At 47.6% G+C, this 18,546-nt stretch overlaps 1 long non-coding RNA gene across 2 annotated transcripts in view; it reads left to right on the top strand.

The window, feature by feature from the left end:
- Positions 1-18,546, top strand: part of LOC146865619 (uncharacterized) — an 84,369-nt gene that overhangs the window by 2,060 nt on the left and 63,763 nt on the right. The window contains exons 1-2 of one of the 2 annotated variants that reach the window (XR_014976663.1): positions 8,145-8,319; positions 10,242-10,301. This is a non-coding gene — a long non-coding RNA (uncharacterized LOC146865619). Of the gene's footprint in view, positions 1-8,144; positions 8,320-10,241; positions 10,302-18,546 lie in introns of those variants that run through there. The other variant, XR_014976664.1, reaches the window with a different exon arrangement.

The raw sequence follows: 18,546 nt of genomic DNA, 5'->3' as shown, positions 1-18,546 counted from the left end.
CCTACTGTACATTACTACGAGGGTTGTATTACCGACATGGAGGCAATTAAGTATGTACTATTCTATAGCGCAATATTTGATGACGCTAAGGTAGCTTTGTTAATTGATAGATAGATAGATAGATAGATAGATAGATAGATAGATAGATAGATAGATAGATAGATAGATAGATAGATAGATAGATAGATAGATAGATAGATAGATAGATAGATAGATAGATAGATAGATAGATAGACGTTAACCGTTGACCAGCGAGTAGACTGCGTGGTATCGGTTGCAAGCTCCGCAGACGCGTGAAAAGCGGTGCATCTTAATTGAGGCTGGGTCTAGGTAGATAAACATGCCAGCGACTCACATGCGCCCCTTTACTACTGCACATGGAATATTCCAACTGAGAGTATCGAGGTGGGCTTCACTGGGAAGGGCAATTGGTGAGTGGCGGGGGTGGCAGTACTGTTGTGCCCACGCCAGGTCAAACTGACAGATTGGCGGGTCAAAAAATTGCCTGAAAATGAAAGCAAGCCATAATAATGTTTTATAGTTTTTTTTTTTAAATCAAATCCAGAGTTTATGATTGCATCAGTAGCACTCAGGTGGTACACACGAAAAGTAGCTGCAGTCCATTAAGTCAAGAATCTCTCGCATAAAGATCAAATTGCTGGATTTATTTTCCGAGGCGTTTTATAGGGGACATGGGTTGTGCACCTGCGTTCACACGCCGCCGTTCGTCCTCTTATCAGTGGTTCCTTGAGTTATAAAGGGGTCGAGAGGCGAGCAGGGTTGCTAAGAGTACTCTCAGCATTTCCCCACCTGCGGTAAAATGGAGTCCTGCTCCAACCCTGCGTGTTTATATTTCGGACACTAGGTGTCGCTGTCTCCCCGCGCCCTGAACAGCAGTGCAGGCAGAGTCCTACCCCGACCACCCTGTGATCCAGGCCATCACCAGCCGCAGATAGGTCAGGGCCTCCGCTTGTCCCTTTCAGCCTCAAGAGGAGAGAAGTTATAAGCCTGGTTACAACAAACACGCCACCATTCCACTGTGCGGCAGGAATGCAAAAACTGAAACCAATTTATGTGGTGAGCTTCGCCAACACCAGGGAGCCCCCTTTTCTAGGGGGACTGAGGCGTCTAAAACTTGGAATCACATTCCGACAACCTCAGACACACATTAGTACCTGCGCCATCAGCCACGAAGTGCCAGGACCTACCCCTGTAGGCCCAGACACCACCCAGAGCCAGTGTGGGATTAGACCGCACAAGGATATAGCGCAGGCTCTAACTCCCGAAGGAGCTAGCGTGGGTGCAGACCGCACCAGGGGCCGGTGTGAGCATAGATCCCTCTAGGTGCCGGTGTGAGCACAGATCCCTCCAGGGGCCGGTGTGGGCATAGACCCCAGTAGGAGACAGGGTGGACTCAGACGGCACCGGGAGCGAGTGTGTACTCAGACCCCACCAGGAGCCAGTGCGGGATCAGTGCGCACCGGGGGCGAGTGTGGGTTTAGACCCCACCAGCAAGAGTGTCCGTTTAGACCCCGCCAGGAGCCGGAGTGGGATTAGGCCCCACCAGGCGCCAGCGCGCACTCGGAGCGCCCCGGGAACGACTGTGGGCGCAGCGGAAGACACGGTGCCCCTTGGCAAAGCAAGTACAGGTTAAAAAACAAAAACATTTGAATACTGCCCGATCTTCACAACTGCACCAGGTATATTTATATCACCGGTACTCCAAATAATGTTTCACAGAGGCTTGTTCTGCATTTGAAGTGTAACAATGGCAGTCGACGTAAAACACACTTATGAGTAGGCAGTGTGTCATTTTCGGCATTATGGAAACGGTATATTTCAATATGTCGGAATCCAAATAGAGAACGAAAGAAACAAAAAGAGTTATTATTAATATGAGAGATGAATAAACCTAGATATCAATTTTGGGGTGCTGACTTTAGACATTGGACACGTCCTGTCGTCAGGTGGCACCCCTCGTACCCAGATTTAGAGGTTTGTGGTTGAGTTTGCAACAACCGATCACTTGTATTCTGACGTGTGTCCCTTCACGACCTTGCATACTGAGTTTAAATGAAATTGATTCGACAACGGTGTATCTTGTATGACATTGTTCAAATTACGTGTGCCAAAATGTATTTACGAGCTTCTTCAGATTTTATTTTGGGAAAACGTGCTTTTTAAATTCAATATTTAGAATATCAGGGCCACGTTAACTGTACGCGAGCTGTTTTATTGACTGTGAGGGAAGCGATAATATAGGGGCCCTACGTCTTGCTGAAAAAAAACCCTGTTAAAAAACACCTGCGTCAGGTGAGCATGCGTCAGAGCCGTGAGGTGGGAGGAGGCCCCGGTCTGCGTCACGCCGTAGAGAGGTGAGGTGAAGGGTGGCTGCTGGGGGCCAAGGCACAGGTATCACTTGCAGATGTTAATGAGCTTATAATGGCGGGGAGGGCAGCGCACCCGCATCTGTGCTAAATACATGACCATTGTGCGAAATGTACGACGCACCCTCTGATAGAGGGCGGGAAACCTACTGTTCTTGACTGTCAGTAAAAAAAAAATGTTGATGTTATTGTATGTAAAAGAATGCAGCAGGCGTATTGGGCCTGTGGGCGTGAATGCACCTCGGCGGTTTCAGTTTTACGCGTTACGTCATGCACTAGTGCCTGGAACTCTGGGTGCTGTGGACTATCCTTTAAATTCGCAATTTCCTTTTTTTTCTGAATCATCCCGCGCAATATAGCAACTAATTTACTCAAGCGGCGGTGTCCGCCCAGTGTTTCATTCACAGAGTTTTTACGTTAGATGCATATGTGCGAGATAAGTGCTGGAGCGAGTGCTCGGAGTGTGCGATGGGAATGGGGTGCGCCTGAGAGTGAGAGATGTAGGGGGGGGGGTATCTGCCAATCTGAGGCTGAAGTCTGGTGAGTACCCTTTCTGGGAGAACAGAGGGATGAGGCTCGTATTCAAATGCCAGGCGCTGCTCCTGTGATTCGTGGGGAGGTTGTTGCCTGCCCCTGTCTGGGAGGGGGTTCAGCAAAGAGGAATGGAAACGGATGAAGGAGGCGGGAAGGAGGGGGAGGGAATGAGGGGCTGAGGGCAGAGCAGCCAAAGGGGGGTTGGAGGCTCCAGTGCAACTCCAGGAAGGCAGGGGCAGAGCAGGCGGCCCCGCACAGGCCTAGACATGGGCATCGCGGCCCAGCGCGCCAGTCCCCGCAGCACCGGCACGCACTCCCGCCGACCCACGCGGTAAGCATGGACACGGATGGCTTCTGGGAGTCAGCGCGAAGGCCTTCCCTCGGCCTCAGGAGCACATGCTAAGGCTGAGTAGAGACGAGCAGACTGTGCAGTGGTACCGTTACTGTATTCAAGTGTGGATAACTGCAGACGCGAGCTTGTGCATGTATGCCTGCACCTACGTGTGCGCATAGGTATGTGTGTGCATCCATTCAACTGTGCGTGCTATCTCTTGCTCTATCTCTCTCTACAATTGTCATATATACAGATGCGCACCACTAGGTATGCATGTGTTGGAATAAATGGCTGTGTCATTGTAAGTATGGGTAACTATCTTTATACTTATTGCGCTATGTATGAAGACACACATGCGCAAGTGAGATTATGTATCGAGGAAATCACACACACACATCAATATCGCTGTCTCTCTCTCTCTCTCTCTCTCTCTCTCTCTCTCTCTCTCTCTCTCTCTATATATATATATATATATATATATATATATATATATATATATTGAAATAGTTCGATGTGGATTGAGTTGCCTGTATGATTAGAGACATTAATTTGTAATATATTTTTTTTTTCATTTCGTATAAATATTCTGCTGTGGTGTTCAACAAATTTCAAAATGTTTTTGTGAAAATCAATTTCCCAAGAGGTGGCGACATTCTAAACATTACTGTATATTGCTTTGAGTATTGCTCGATGTTAAAGTCGGAGCACGTGCATTGGACATTACCATAAATGAATGCCATTTTGCGCCTGCTCTGACAGCCTCTTGCTGAGTGACGCGCACATCATGTAATTTGGGTGAAGGCAGGTCCGGCGCCTCCCGTCACCAAAGGAGATCTGAGCCATCTTATAGTTTTCACAAATGTGTTCTTAGATCTGATGCCTGCCCTGGGTAGAAATAAGTGCATGCCCAACTTTGGGCAAATGTAAGTTTGCCCAAGGTGTGCACTCCGATTACATGCGGTTGGCTAATACGTTTCTAATACAATATTTCTGGGAGGACAGCTTTCCGCATATACAAACACATACACACATGTATGTGCGTGCCGAGCAAGAGAAAGGATGAGATGCGGGACAGTGAGAGAGAATAAATATGCAGTGCGGGCTGACGATGATACAATTCACAACGAGGCGCATGAGGCATACCTGCGTTTTGAAATGGTAAAACCGTAGAGTGCTATTCATTTTGAATTAGCCCAATGAACGTCTCTTTCACCTGCCCTGGGACTTTTGCCTTCATATTGAGTGCTAAGCATCTACGACATGTGTCAGGCCTATTTTCCACTTGATTTCTAGCGGTTAAAAAAAAATATATGGAAGATTCAATTTTTATACATTGTAAAAAGGCTCTACTTCATCTACAAGTGTTTTTAAGAAAGATAATTGTGCACTAAATCATGCCTGCTAAATGTTGAATCTCTTCAAAACAAGAAAGTGCGAGGAGAATTGCAGAATAAAATGGCACCCCATGGTAGCTTAACGTTTTAGATAGAACAGCCTAGATCGGCGAATACGCCAATTTTCAGGGCGGATCTTTTTTTTAAAGATTATCATTGGTTCCAGGTTATATGGAGTCCATCTGCACTAAATGTGCCCTCGGAAGAAGGTTTGGGTGACAAAATGTGCATTTCAGATTTTTGATGTCTTTGTGTCTGTGCATTGGACGCGAATCGCTCAAAGTATGATCGAAAAACTAGCAAAGACAGGGGGAAAGGGGAATCCACTGACCGTCGCATCTACCAACTGCAAGACATAGACATCACGAAAACGGAGCCTTCCATATAGAAGGCTGCAAAATAAAAGACAATAATCTGAACAAAACACATATAAAATGAAAACAAGATAACTGCCATTACATGCGAAATACAAATATGTAAAATGAGGAAAAATGCAAATATACCTTTTACATATGCATCAGATATTTAAAATAACGCAGGGCCGCCGACCAAACAGAAGGGAGAGGCAGAATGGCGCAGCGGCCTTGATTATTCATAGACGTCTGGAGGAGCCCCCTTCGCGGCCATGTCAGCCTCCTCCCGGCCGTGTAGATGGCGGTGCCCATTGCACAGCGTGCAGCGGGGCTGATGGCTCCGGGTACCCGCACCAGCCTGGGTGCTGGCTAGCCGCCCTTCCCTCCATCTCTCTCGGCTCTTTCCTCATTCGGCTTTGTTTAAAAAAAAACGGAAAACACACAAATAATAAATTAGCGCGTCTGCAATCAGCGGCTGCGGGAGGCGCGAGTCCTCATCAGCGGGGATTTGCATATTGTTTGAATGCCCCCTCCCTTTAATTTCCTTGATGTATATGCAAATGGCGGCTGTCGGGGGAGGGCAAAGAAGAGCGGGGAGGGGCTGCGCGCGCCGCAAAGGGGGTGGCGCGTGGGCGGTGGCGGCGCGCTGACGTCGCTCAGGCTCCTCGCGCTAGGCAGCGCAGAGACCTTGAACGTGACGTTGCCTGGGGTTGCTGCGGCTGGCTTGGCCGACCGGTCTCAGAGCTGCCCACCTATCCTTCTGCCATCCTCTGTGTCTTCCGAGTCACCCCAGGCCTTTGAGGGAAGCAGAAAACCCGTACAAGATGCTCAGAGAGGGCGCGCGACATCAAGGCGAGCAAAGGAGCCGCCATGTCTGACTGTTGTTGTGGCTTGGGCGAGGTTGATAAACTGAACTATCAGAGTCCCTTCATTGGATTCTGACATTCTGCATCAAGAAATTATGGTTTCCGCTGTTGACCACCGTCGCTCCACGATCTCACTTTAGGATGGACTCAGCTTTTCCGAATGACGACCAAGCACCGAACGTTTGATGAGATCTTTCCTATGTTTCAGAGTCCAACACATCATTACGTAGAAATAATGTATGCCAATCCTCTGCATTTACCCTAAAAAATGTTGACTCAGTTAATTGCACTTAAAGTGTAACTATGCTCATCACTCCTATGACAGAGGTCCTTCATGAAAAGCTCAATTTATTAAGTCACCAAGAAACATACTACAAACGGTGTCAAATCACAGTCGCGAAATTGGTTTTTGTAGGTAGGAACGGTCATTGGAGCACCTCGATCTGATTTTCTCTAATTTCTCTCTCCTGATTGGAGGAGGGGAGGGTTTCCCCGGGTTTTCGAAAGTCGAGAAAACACCTACTACTTTGACAAAATCGTCTCCTAACCCCCACCCCACCCCCGCCACACTCGACTCGGGGACGAAAAGAACAAAGAAACTGGGCGATTCTGCTATGGTGTTTTCTCAGGGAGGGAAACGAGAACACTGGGGTGTGTCCTAACAGGTTCAATTCTTTGTTTAACTATGAATATGTCACGAGAAGCCTTTTCGTAATCTTCGAAGTGTACCCTGAACACGTGTGTCGTTTTTACCAGTCCCGTTTCACACATCCACACGTCCGTTATGATAGTGTTTGAAAAAAACCGAATAGAACCTTTTCATCGTCTCTGTTCAAATGTTAAAATAATTAAACATACATATAACAGACACCCTTGTATTCTGATATTGAATAGCAAATCTCAACAGATCATAATAGATCAGGCGGTCTCATTCAAACGAAGACACAATGAGAATGCTATCAATAAAAATACCATGCATTATTGTAATGATACACTGATAAAATGAATATAAATATTTTTAAATGTTTCCTTCTACGTCTAAACATGCTCTTTCTTTGTCTGACACACTTTTATGTGGCGTGCTGCTCTAAAACACCGGAAGAAGGAAAAGGTTTGTGGGCAGTGCCCTGTAGGTGTGGGTGCTTGGCGTGTACTGTCCAAGTCCACGAGTTACTAGGCATGGGTTTGTCGCCCTCGTCTGAGGCTGTGCTTGGCGCAAAACCCACGGTCCTATAAACCACTGAGAGTGTTCTTCACTCCCTCCCCATTGCCAACTGCCCCTCACTCAATACCTCCTCCTCCCAGTTCTAATTCACATTCAAAAACGTGACGAGAAATCTAAATGTGCAAATATCATTACCCACCCCCACTTCCAGACACGAAGGAATGCCGGGTCACCATCTCTCCCTCGGGGTCAACACCTTTACACCCCTTCGGACTGACATCCCCCTTACCGTAGATCGATATATCTCTATTGATTCACACACAGACAATGTTAAGTACACAACACTGCAATATTGACCAATGCAACAATTACATAACAGAAAGACAACATCAAAGTTGATTTTCTTCAAAATAATAAATGAATTATTTAATAATGTAATACTCCGCCAGTAATTAATGTCTCTCTTGACTGAAGAATTTCAGAAATTGCAAACAGCGCACCCAAATAATAATTAAATACACACACACAAACATATATATACATATATATAAATATATACATATATATATATATATATATTGAAGCAGCTGAGGTTATTTCAGCAGATATTTTTCTTATGTTGAGGAGATCTAAACAGTCCTTTGGAAGTAGACAAAGTTAGTTGGTAGATGCGTCTGCGCGGTCCCGGCCACAATGGGAACATGTAGCCATCACTCTTGCCTGGGCGAGACATTTCTAATTTGTTCCGTCTGTCAGGATGCGACCACGAGAGGGTTTGGTGCAAATTCATTATGTGTGGCGCGGCGGAGCGCGCGGTGGGAACCGCCAGGACCGTGGCAATGGGTGGACAATGGGGCTTCAGTCCGGCCCAACAAAAGGCTGGGCTTGGGTTTCAGAGCACGTCCTGCGCCTCCCCCTGTTCGGCGGAGGGGGCTGGACTAGACCTTGGACAACCTCTTCTCGGCCCCCCTGCCCCCCTTAGACCCTCACACGCCACCCCCAGCCTCTGAACTCTGGGGATAGGACGGAGGGCAGCAAAAAGTTCGCCTTCTGTTGGAGGAGCATCGTTTCTTCCTGTCTGGGAGGCGCTGGAGCGGGGATAACACGCTGGGATTGAGCGGTATTTTTAAACGGAGGCTGCCAGGCTCCGGCTAGCACTAAAGTGTGTTTGCAGAGCTCCGAGGATCGCGAATCCCATGGCCCGGGACGATGGACCGCTTGAGGGCTTGTCTTGTCGACGGATGTGGATATCTTCATTTTTAGGCGAAACCTCCCTTGAAGACCGTGTAAGTACGCGCCTGGTGGGCATGGGGTGGTGCCATGGGGTCCATGCAGCTGACCCTGCTGGTCCAGGTTGAATTTCGGGTAAATATAGGAAATTCCTTAGGGATCTGAGGCAACTTAAAGGGAAATTCAAACTGTGCATTGCATATTAAAGGAAGAGAAAGTAACAAAAAGTTCGAAAACAACAGTTTTTGTTAAGAGTCTTTTCACTTAACGATAGCTAACCGCAATTCCAATCTGTAACATACTATCTAGTCTGAGAGGAGCCCGCGCGGATCTCCGCGACCCTGCTGCCCAACAGGGTGCCCGGACTGCCCGGTACCACAGACACCGGTGCCAGCTAACAACGTACTCTGCCAGTGTGAGCAGGGATGGTCTTTGTATTCAGCCCTGCAGTTTATGCCCACCTGCTATTTTTCTGCACACGTGCACTAGATTTCAACTCTTGGCTTCTCCTCGTGAGATATTCAAGCGCATGTGGACAGAACAATCCACGTGCTTACAGCCAAGTTATTTGCTGACTCTTGCTATTACAATGATGCAACCCACTATTGTTTGGTTTTAACGTTACCTTTTTTGCGAAGAAATGTCCTTCAATTAAAGCAAAAAAGAAAGAAAAAGCATGGGTTAAACGTATTATGACTGTAATACCTGCTAGAAACAATACCACGTACTTCGTACTTTTTTTCAAATTGTAGAACGAAAATGTGCAATTTAGTCCTATCTTAAAAAAACACTGCCCAGGAAAAAAAATGCAGCCATTGTATTGTTTCTTAAAAGACAGGTGGCAGTTTGTTTCCGTCTCTACCTGGTGGCCTGTACTTGTGAATGACCAGGAGAAGGCAGTGTGATGCTTTGAGGATGTACACCGCGCACGCGCGGGTCTGAGCGGAAGGGTGGGTGGCAGTGATGGGGGCGCTGGGAGACCGGTGGAGGGGTGGATAAGTGGAGAGGGTCCGGGGTAGATGCGACGGAGGAGTTGCAGAAGAGAGATGTGAAGCACGTGCACACATTGCCAGTTGGAGCCACATCGCTACATTCGGTGGGAGGGGGGAAACGAGTCTGTGGTATTTAAAAATAAAAAGGAGGTAGGGAGTGGAACCACGAAGTGTCCCACCTCACGCTGTGGTCTGTGAAAAAAAGCCCCTCAAGTGCCAGCTGCTAGTGCCCGATGTCTTGACGGGACAACAGAGGGCACCCGAAGGACGCGAGTTGCCCGAGAGCCCAGAAGTTGCCTGTGGCGGTCCCTCGGTAGGACGCCAGGGCTGCTCCGACTCAGGGCTGGGGGCAGAGGCCACCACTGGTGCGTGAGATGTCCGAGTCCCCCACTGCGTCTGTGAGAAGTGGCGTGGGAGGCCTCCATGTATAGAGTGGCGCCGGTGCCAGCTGCAATGGTACCAGGCCCGGTGATGGGCGAGCACAGGACCACAGTAAGACAGGCAGTCAGTAGCAGTCTGCGGGCGCCGGGAGGCCTCCGTGCAAACAGTACATCTGAGGCCGCAGCCTCATGTGGTCCCCCAACACACACGCCATTAGATACAGAGCACAGTCGCCTATACATCTCTTGTGTTCACACCGCGCTGCCTACAGAATGGCCGTGGGCTATAGTCTATATTAAATATGCCTGTGTAAAGGGTTAATACTCAACACAACTCCTCGTGAAAAAATGAACCCCACAATTGATCGCGGTGGATATTACGGCTAAATTAAATAACGCATGTTAGATTTACCGCGGAGCACAGTCGGCGCCGCGGCAACTACTCCTGCCACAGGGGGAGGCAGGAACTTCTCCGAAGTGAAACCACTCGGTTACCGACAACAGCGACCTCGATTGTAGGGACTCTGTCGCACTGCGAATGTAACCACTTTTGGAGGTGTAATATTAGTGCATGAAATAACTGTGTCTTCTTTTGTTATTTTACAGATTCCCGCTCCTCACTGGCACCAACTCGTGAAAAAACCCAAAGGACCAATAGGAGAAACGGTAATTTTAACTTATCTCATCTCTACATCTAATTATGTATGCATTGCTTTAGTAAAGCTCTAAATCAGAGGCGGCTTCTGGGCGCTGTAGTTTATCTAACAGCTATGCGAGGCCTAAAGGTCACAGGATAAAAGCCCTCAAAGACGTTTTCCATCCCCTTCTCCGTTCTTCTCCTTTTCTTTCTAATTCAATTTCAATTTATTTTTTCAATTTACTACTAATGTGTGTTGTTGATGTCCACTGCTTCTCGGTTCCACTTTCTTCACTGTGTTCCCCTCATTTCGTGTCACTTTTTCTTTTCCTTACAGCCACATTCTTATTATTAGGTGTTTACTGTTCTTCTCCATTGCATCTCCTATTGCTCACCCCGGCTTCCTTTTATTTTCTTCTTCTCCGCCCTCTTCCTATTTTCCTTTTCTTCTTCAATTTCGCCTATTTGTGTTTTTATTTCTGTTCCGATCCCACTTTCTAACCTTTCTACCTTCTACCTTTTGTCATCCTTTTACTTGGCTATTCTTTCACTTATCACTTTCACATTCAACTTATTACTTCTAAATATTGTGTATTTGTTTTATTTCATGTACATATCAATGTCAATGTTATCGTTTGACTCTTCTTACTTTTTGATTGTTTGCTGGTGGTCATCATCATCTCTACTTTTCTTAGCCTCTTCTCCTCTATTTTTTTCTCTTCGCTTTTTCTTTTTCTTCTCTTTTATCGTCATTTTTTTCTCGTTCATGCTCTTCGTCTTCTCCCCTTTCTTTATTGTCTTATTATTCTCCCTCCTCATTTTCATCTAATTGGTATTTTTTTCTTATTTGCCTTTCTTTCACTTTATTTTTCATCCCCTCCATCTCTCCCCACTGCTGATTTTGTCTTCAAATTTTACGTTTTCTTTCCATCCCCCCTTTCTTCTAATTTTCCGAGCCCTTGATGTTTTTCATTGTTTTCTTTTAGTACTCCCTTCTTTCTTTATATTTGACCATTATTCTTGCCTCTTGTTATGCGTCTTCATTTTCTCTTTTTCCTCCTGCTCTTATTCTGCCTTTGTTGCTCTTTTTCCTTTTAGCTCACACTTTTCTCTTTCTCCCCTGCTCTTCACAATCCTTATGCACATTTTCCACCTCCCACTTCCATAAATGCAAGTACAGGCACATTCATATTTGATAGCCTCCTTCCTGCTGGTCAATCTAATGCTGTGTTTCCGGATGTGTTCCTAAGAATGCGTGTTTCTAGTCTCCTATTCCCCATATGCGGGGGCGTTATTGTATGACTGTGCTGTATGTGGTAATATAGACACTTGGTGTTCACACCTGCTTGTAAGCTGTATTCTTCTGAGGATAACGAAGCGATGCAGTTGTTGGAAAGCAGAAACGGCCTGGTCCCGACATTAACCACAGACAGGTAGCTGCGTATAAACCCTTTTCATATGTAAAATGGCTGCCCGACTCATTATCGTGGGTGGGGCTTGCATCGCTGTGAAGTATTCAAGCCACCGATATGAAATACGAATTTGTGGCGTGACCTAGATTTTCCTGCCATCCTTTTGCACAGGGTGCACAACCACTCACATTTACGTCAGCGATTGCGGAGAAAACAGTACCACGACTCCTGTTTTTTCCTCGAGTGCTGCATGTGTAAGTTCCTGTGGGAGGCAATTGGTTTGATGCATTTGCAAAGGCAGCTTGGACATTTTCCGTTACGTCACTGGTACCATGGAGGGAACCCAACTCGCGAACACTAGGCCAGCCCAGAGCTTTGCCCCCCAGCCTTCATTTACGATTTATTCGAAAGTGGGCACACAGGGCATTACAATAGCAGAGCTAGGCGATGTGTGCGTTGTATTTCAGGACAGAGCCGATCCGGGGAGGTGGAAGCACACAGCTGCACTCCGACTACCTGGCTGCTGTTTTCTTTTATATCAGAAAGGAAGGACGGAGGCGCCCCTTGCAACCTTGCACCTCATGTCTAACAGCATTCAATATATACAGCTCTGCTGACGGAGAGGAAGCGCCCACGTGCCGAAAGGCAGGCCTGATCTCAACCCCAGTAATCAAAACATCACATAATAGCCGTCCCTGTGCATCCACTGTGAGATCCGTGTGCTTTCACATTCATGCTATGCATGACTAAAACAATGCGAATGCTGTTGATACTGCTACGTGGAATGCGTGGCAGTCATTCTCTGTAATGTCAGCATGGATGGCCCCCTCCACGCTCTCTGATAAGGTTCGACCCAAGCCATTTGGAGCGTTAGTATGGAGTGCAAGACATGCTTACAGCAAACACAAGTCAAACATGTTCCTTACACCGGGAATGCATGTCCAAGTCCACTCAGGCGTCCGTGCCTTTAAATGCCAGGAACATGGCAACCATTTTGTGAAACAATATGGCATGGCCAGTTAACGCAATGCTAACGTTTGCTCCTAATAGGCCGTTAATGCATCGCCCAACCATCTGAAGATGCAGCCATGTGTCAACTCAAGCGGAGTCACCCTCCCCACCTCCATATCGGTTCTAAGCAAATCCAGGGCCACCACTCTGGGGTCCGTAATGGTCAGTTGTGGCCGGCATCAGGGCCAATTGTTTAGACAGGGTCGCTGCAACCATGCACCCTGTGTGTTCTACAGTCATGCCAGCTATAATCGGTGGTGCCAGTATAAAAAAACACACACACCTGTGTTATTTTACATATTAGTCAGTACAGATGGGGACCGCCACCTTTATACGGAGGAACATGGACTCCGGGTAGGTGACTCTGCCTCTTCCATAGTTGCATATCATAAAGTTCAGGTAGTGTGATTTGCTATAAAACTGGCTCCCATGTCACGCATGCCAAAATGGATGTAATTGTATTTATATAGCGCTTACTACCCCCGACGTGACGTTGAAAGTACACAGCAACAAACATATTTGTCTAGCATGAGTTTAAAAAATAAAATGTTTTGATTCAATAGTCATATTAAGATAGTGCATGCCCAGACACACACACATAAACATGTCAGTTACTTTACCGTCTAGAGGTTGCGGTTGTTATGAGCAAATATATTTGCAATATATTTTACATCGAAAGACAAACATGCTCGTCTAGTCGTCATTTGTAGTGCCCCTTAATACTGCCAAAATTAATATTCTGAATGCATATATTCATTTTACTACACGCAGAATTCGAAGACACGTGGCTAGAATAAATCTATGATGTTAGGCCCAGAGGCCTGCATTCGACCTTGAGAGCACAGGGCAGTGTTTGGGTGTGAGCATGCCAGTTAATATGCAGAATTAAAGACCAGTGGCGATAAATAAGCATGCAGTGCACGAATGATACATTGTGTGTTGTAAAATTACGTCATGTAAGTGCATTTCCCATAATAGAAACATTGTCCATGAATGACTGACATGCATATTGGGCATTACGACATATGTGCCATGCCCGGATGCCTCGTGTTGGGCTCTGTGACCGAAGCTAATGACAAACTGGGCTTCTGTGTGATTTTGTCGCCCATACCTAAGCATGTAAAATATCAGCTAGCAGACACCGTTGGCATGGACCTCAGATACGTGTGGCTTTGTGCTTACACACACACATACACACCAATGTCCATGCACAATGCATTGCCTGTCAGTAATCCAGAACACTAGAAAGCACTGCCATGCACAGACAGAGGCGTTGCTGTGAAATGCAATGCAGTATGGCTGGATGCTGCATGCTACGTTGAGAACCGCCATAGACGAGAGCCGCTTCAGCAGAGAGGCCGGTGCAGAGTCGTTTCTAGCAGGCCCTGGTGCCACGGGGCTCCCGTGGCAGGCAGTGAGGGCCTGTGTGGGCGCCCTCAGCCCGCGCGTGACAGGCGAGCTGCAGAGAGGCAGCATGTGTGGGAGGCTGCAGATAGATATCCATGCGCTGCTGCTCATTGCCGGGAGGGGGCGGGCTCCCATAGACCCGGCGGGTGACCGGGCCTCGGCACGCGGCAGGTGCCGCTGGGCTGCTCTGGGCAGGCTGGGCTGGGGCCGCGCGCCGCGGTACCAGGGCTCGGCCGCAAGGCCGGCGCTCGCGCCTCACTGGCCGTGCACTTGAGCTGCCTCTGTGACGTCAGCGCCGCCCTGTGCTGCCCGCGACCTCTGACCCCTGTCCGTGCTTCTCCACGCTCTGTCCCCGCAGTGATGGCCCTCTCTCTCTCTTCTCTCCTTCCAGAGCGGCAGCGGCGGCTCCTGCGCAGCAGAGACAGCGTCTTCCTGCACCTCCTCCTCCCAGCCCCGGGCGGCCGAGCAGCTTCCAGTCCGCCGCCGGGCTGGCGGTGCATCTACCGGCCGGACGAGCCCACCTCGCCACGCGAGCAGCGGACTGGCATTGGCCTGGGAACAGGGGGCGCTGCTCCCTCCGTGCTCTGCGGGCTGCGAGCTCTACCTGCCAGGGACTTTCCGGGCATGGAGTTATTTGCAATGCAGATCGGGGCCTGCGGAGTGCCAGAGCCCGCACCGGCAGCACCTTCCACCTGGCTGCACCTGCCCTGTCCACGCATTACCCCAGGACCACCTTGGCACACCGGAAATGATGCGTCAGTGGAAAAGTTGGCAGCGAAGTTTGAAGGGATCCGCACTGGTTTGACGGTCGTAACAAGTGCACCCTGCCTCTGGAGACATTTCATGGCAACAGCAGGATGGATACTGGGATACTGTGGCAAAGGAACATCAAAAGCCTTCGGATCACGGCGCTGTCATGGGAGGCAACGGCGAGCTGTGTGAAGCGAGCTGCTATCTTTGGTTATCTAGCTGTATGAGTGTACTGATCGTCATAAAGCTAGATAACCGAAAGTAACAACTCCTTCAAGATCATCATGCAGGATTGGAGAAGAAGAAACAGCCCACGCCGAACTCAAGGCTGGCTCTACTCAGTGGACCTATGTCTGTGTTATTTATTTGGGTGGATTATGGACACATGGCCTTCTAAAATGCAACAACGGTGGGCATGGAGATTACACGTGCCATCTGACCTCTAGTTTAAAGTCACAAGACAACAACTGAGTTCTCTGGTAATGTATGCAACTTTTTCTGTTTCTGTAAAAGTTTTTATTTTGTGAACAGTGCATGCGATTTTCTGCTTATGAAATACACTGCTGAAGATCAGTATTATTCTGCAGCTCCCAAATCTAGTGCAGAAAAAAGAGGTGCAAATCCCCCACACAATAGTAAAAATACGTGAAAGGGTAAATAGTTCGTATAAAGAATGGGAGAAGTGTTTTACTATTCTTTGTTAATGTGCATTTACTGTGAATGATTCGGGCATTTCCTTCTTGTTAAATAGATGGGTGAGATAAACTCTGTCTCTGTTGGTTCTTAGACACCAGGTCATTCCGCCTACACATAACAATATAATGTATACTTGACAGCTCCTTGTAGTGTATATTGCATGTACAGCTAACACACTTTGCAAAAATTGGCTTAAAAAAAATCCAATATAGAAATTTGTGAAGGACTGCACTGGATGCTAATGTTCCATTTAGAAGCCACTTACTTGAAACAGACTCACGCACACACAAGGAAGGCTGTTTTTGTATTCGTCTATTCAAAATGCAAGGACAGATGCTTCTCTGTTCTAAGAGGGTTTCCTTGAGGAAGCCACTGAAGCAGAAAGGCGTGATGGAGATGAGATCGCCCCATCCTTCCCCCGCCCGCCAAATTGTTAAAAAATGTTCTGTGTCTTACTCTGCGCGCAGCATTGGAAATGAAAGTGACATTTACGCTAGGACAGCCCACGTGCATGCGCCTCCCCCTTCCCTTTCTGTGCAAGGGTGATCAGGTCTAGCCAGGGAACGGCCCTGGCATCCCAAACTGAAATAATTAGGACGTATAGGGCGCTGACACGGGAGGGGGAGGGGGTCCTAATTGATTCCGTTAAACGGAGTGCAGGGGATGTGAACGGCTGGACGTTGCCATTCCCACGCTCGGGCGCAAGTGGCAGCGCCGTGCCCCTGCCCCGCCTGTGACAGGCCTCCCTGCTGGGGGGCGGGTGAGGAGGGGGCTCATCTCCATCGCTTAAGAAACTGGAGGCATTTCCCACCCACAACCATCTGCAGCCTGGCCCTGCCTGGGAAGTCAAGTTCATTTCATATGCAGCAGGTCAAACTGACTGCAATTGATGAGCCGTGTTTTTTTTTTTTTTAGACATCCTATGATTGTACGCCTTGACATCTGGGAAGGCACACCTAGTCCACACTTAGACCAGGCACGGCGTTTGTCATAGAACTGCAGACATTTTCAGATTACTCCTATCCAGTATTTGAATGCTTGGACTTTTGAACCCATTTAGAATTCAGATGTTCTGGTTGAAATCTGATTCTGGGCACAAAGAGGGCCTGGCACGGGTCGCATTAGCAAAGAAGGCCTTTTGCTAAGTAATAGGACATCTGTAAAATACAACCTTAGGAGAGAGCCGATACATTACTGGACGGAGTGATGGTCAGCTATAGTGTGTTTATTTGAAGTGGGTAATGCATATATGTAGCGCACAGGTGCATGTGTCACACGAACACACACATTTGCACATGCAGATGCACAGTCTGATGTGTTATTTTATTGCCATTGCTGGGCATGTGGAGGGGCATGACTCACTTCTTCACCTTTGCTGTATACATGGGTATTAGTCTCTGCATAGTGTATATATGGTTTAAGCCATGCTGCTTCGCCATGCCTAGTTGTTATAAGCAAATGTATTTAATGAGGATACGAGTTCAATCCATGCACTTAAATAAAATCACACCGGACAGCCTCGTGGCTAATGGAAGAGTTGTTTCATCGACCAAGCCATTGTAAGTTGCATTGTGTGAGACAACGTCATGCTGTACTGTGGTAATAACATGGGCGTTGACCTTTGCCCGGTAGTATATTAGCACACTTGTTCAGATGATCGATCTATCTATCTATCTATCTATCTATCTATCTATCTATCTATCTATCTATCTATCTATCTATCTATCTATCTGTCTGTCTGTCTGTCTGTCTGTCTGTCTGTCTGTCTGTCTGTCTGTCTGTCTGTCTGTCTGTCTGTCTTTCTGTCTAGCTATCATATATATATTTAACCCATGGTCTAGGGTTTCTGCTGATAGGTCAAGCCATAGTACATTTTGCATTTTCTTATTTCGCGTTCATTTATAAAATGTGTTCCACTCACACAGGAACTGACTGGCTTTCCACTTTCAGTTTCATTGCGTCCAGTTTGTATACAGTGTGGATTATTCTGTACTCTAGCTCTTTTCTTGCACATCAGACACTGCCCCCCACCCCCTCGCCCCCACGATGACACCAGGAAAGGTCAGCCTGCGTGTAACGTGATGTCCGGCTACTTTATGGGCTGTGGAGCCCTCACTGACTGACTGCTGTCCACGTGCCGGCCTGCGTTTTACTAGTCTGGTGATCAATGAAAAGACACTTGTTATGTGAATGTGATTCGCTTGTTTGCCCAGAAAGCCTTTGATTGTTAAGGGTCCTGTTTGTTCCTTTTATTGCCCGGCCAGGGGCGCAATTTACCTAGCGTCCTTGTCTCCCACAATTATTATTTGCATTACAAAGTGCGAGCTTTTGAAGGACATGCAACGATGGACACGCGGGGTTTGTTGGAAACGCCCATTGTTTACTGAAAGCACTGTAAAGACCTAACTCACTGCACTTTAGGCTGGCAGTCTAGGCCCTTTATGTTAGTCTCTAAGGCCACCTGAAGGAAATGTATTACAATTGTCCGCCTCCTAGATTGTTTGTACCTGTATTACATGACTTCCAACCAATAAAGCAAAGCCAATCTCATCCCCGCACTTTCCTTTTTGTTTACGCCTTTTAATTATTCATCTGTTTGCATGTGCTGGCTTCAGCGGGCGCCATTTTTGTTTCTTGAATGACAGATGCCCCTTGCCAGTGTGTGCCGTGGCATTAACGCGGCGTCTTCTCTCCTGTGGGGCCGGTGCGCGCCCTGCCTTGTAAGGCGTTCTATTATTGAAAGGGGTTTAATGCTTGCATACACCGTTTAAGCGAAGTCTCTCCCTCTCAGCCCATAATGTGCGGCGGGTCTGCAGAGCTGAAAGTAAATATCATTTGAAGGGAGTTCTTGGGAAGGAGGTCGGCGCGGGGCTGTTTAGCAGGGCCGGGGCTTTGTAAAACAGTTTGAAGTGGAGCCGGGCGCTGGTGTGAGCTCGCATGTTAACTAGTGGGAACCGAGGGCACTCTTTGTGAAACCGGAGCAGCAGATTGGGGTGCG

The sequence above is a fragment of the Triturus cristatus genome, chromosome 2_1 (assembly GCF_964204655.1).
Source record: "Triturus cristatus chromosome 2_1, aTriCri1.1, whole genome shotgun sequence".
NCBI classification, from domain to species: Eukaryota; Metazoa; Chordata; class Amphibia; order Caudata; family Salamandridae; genus Triturus; species Triturus cristatus.
Note: the sequence above shows the minus strand (reverse complement) of the source record. Positions and strands in the feature narration are given on the sequence as shown.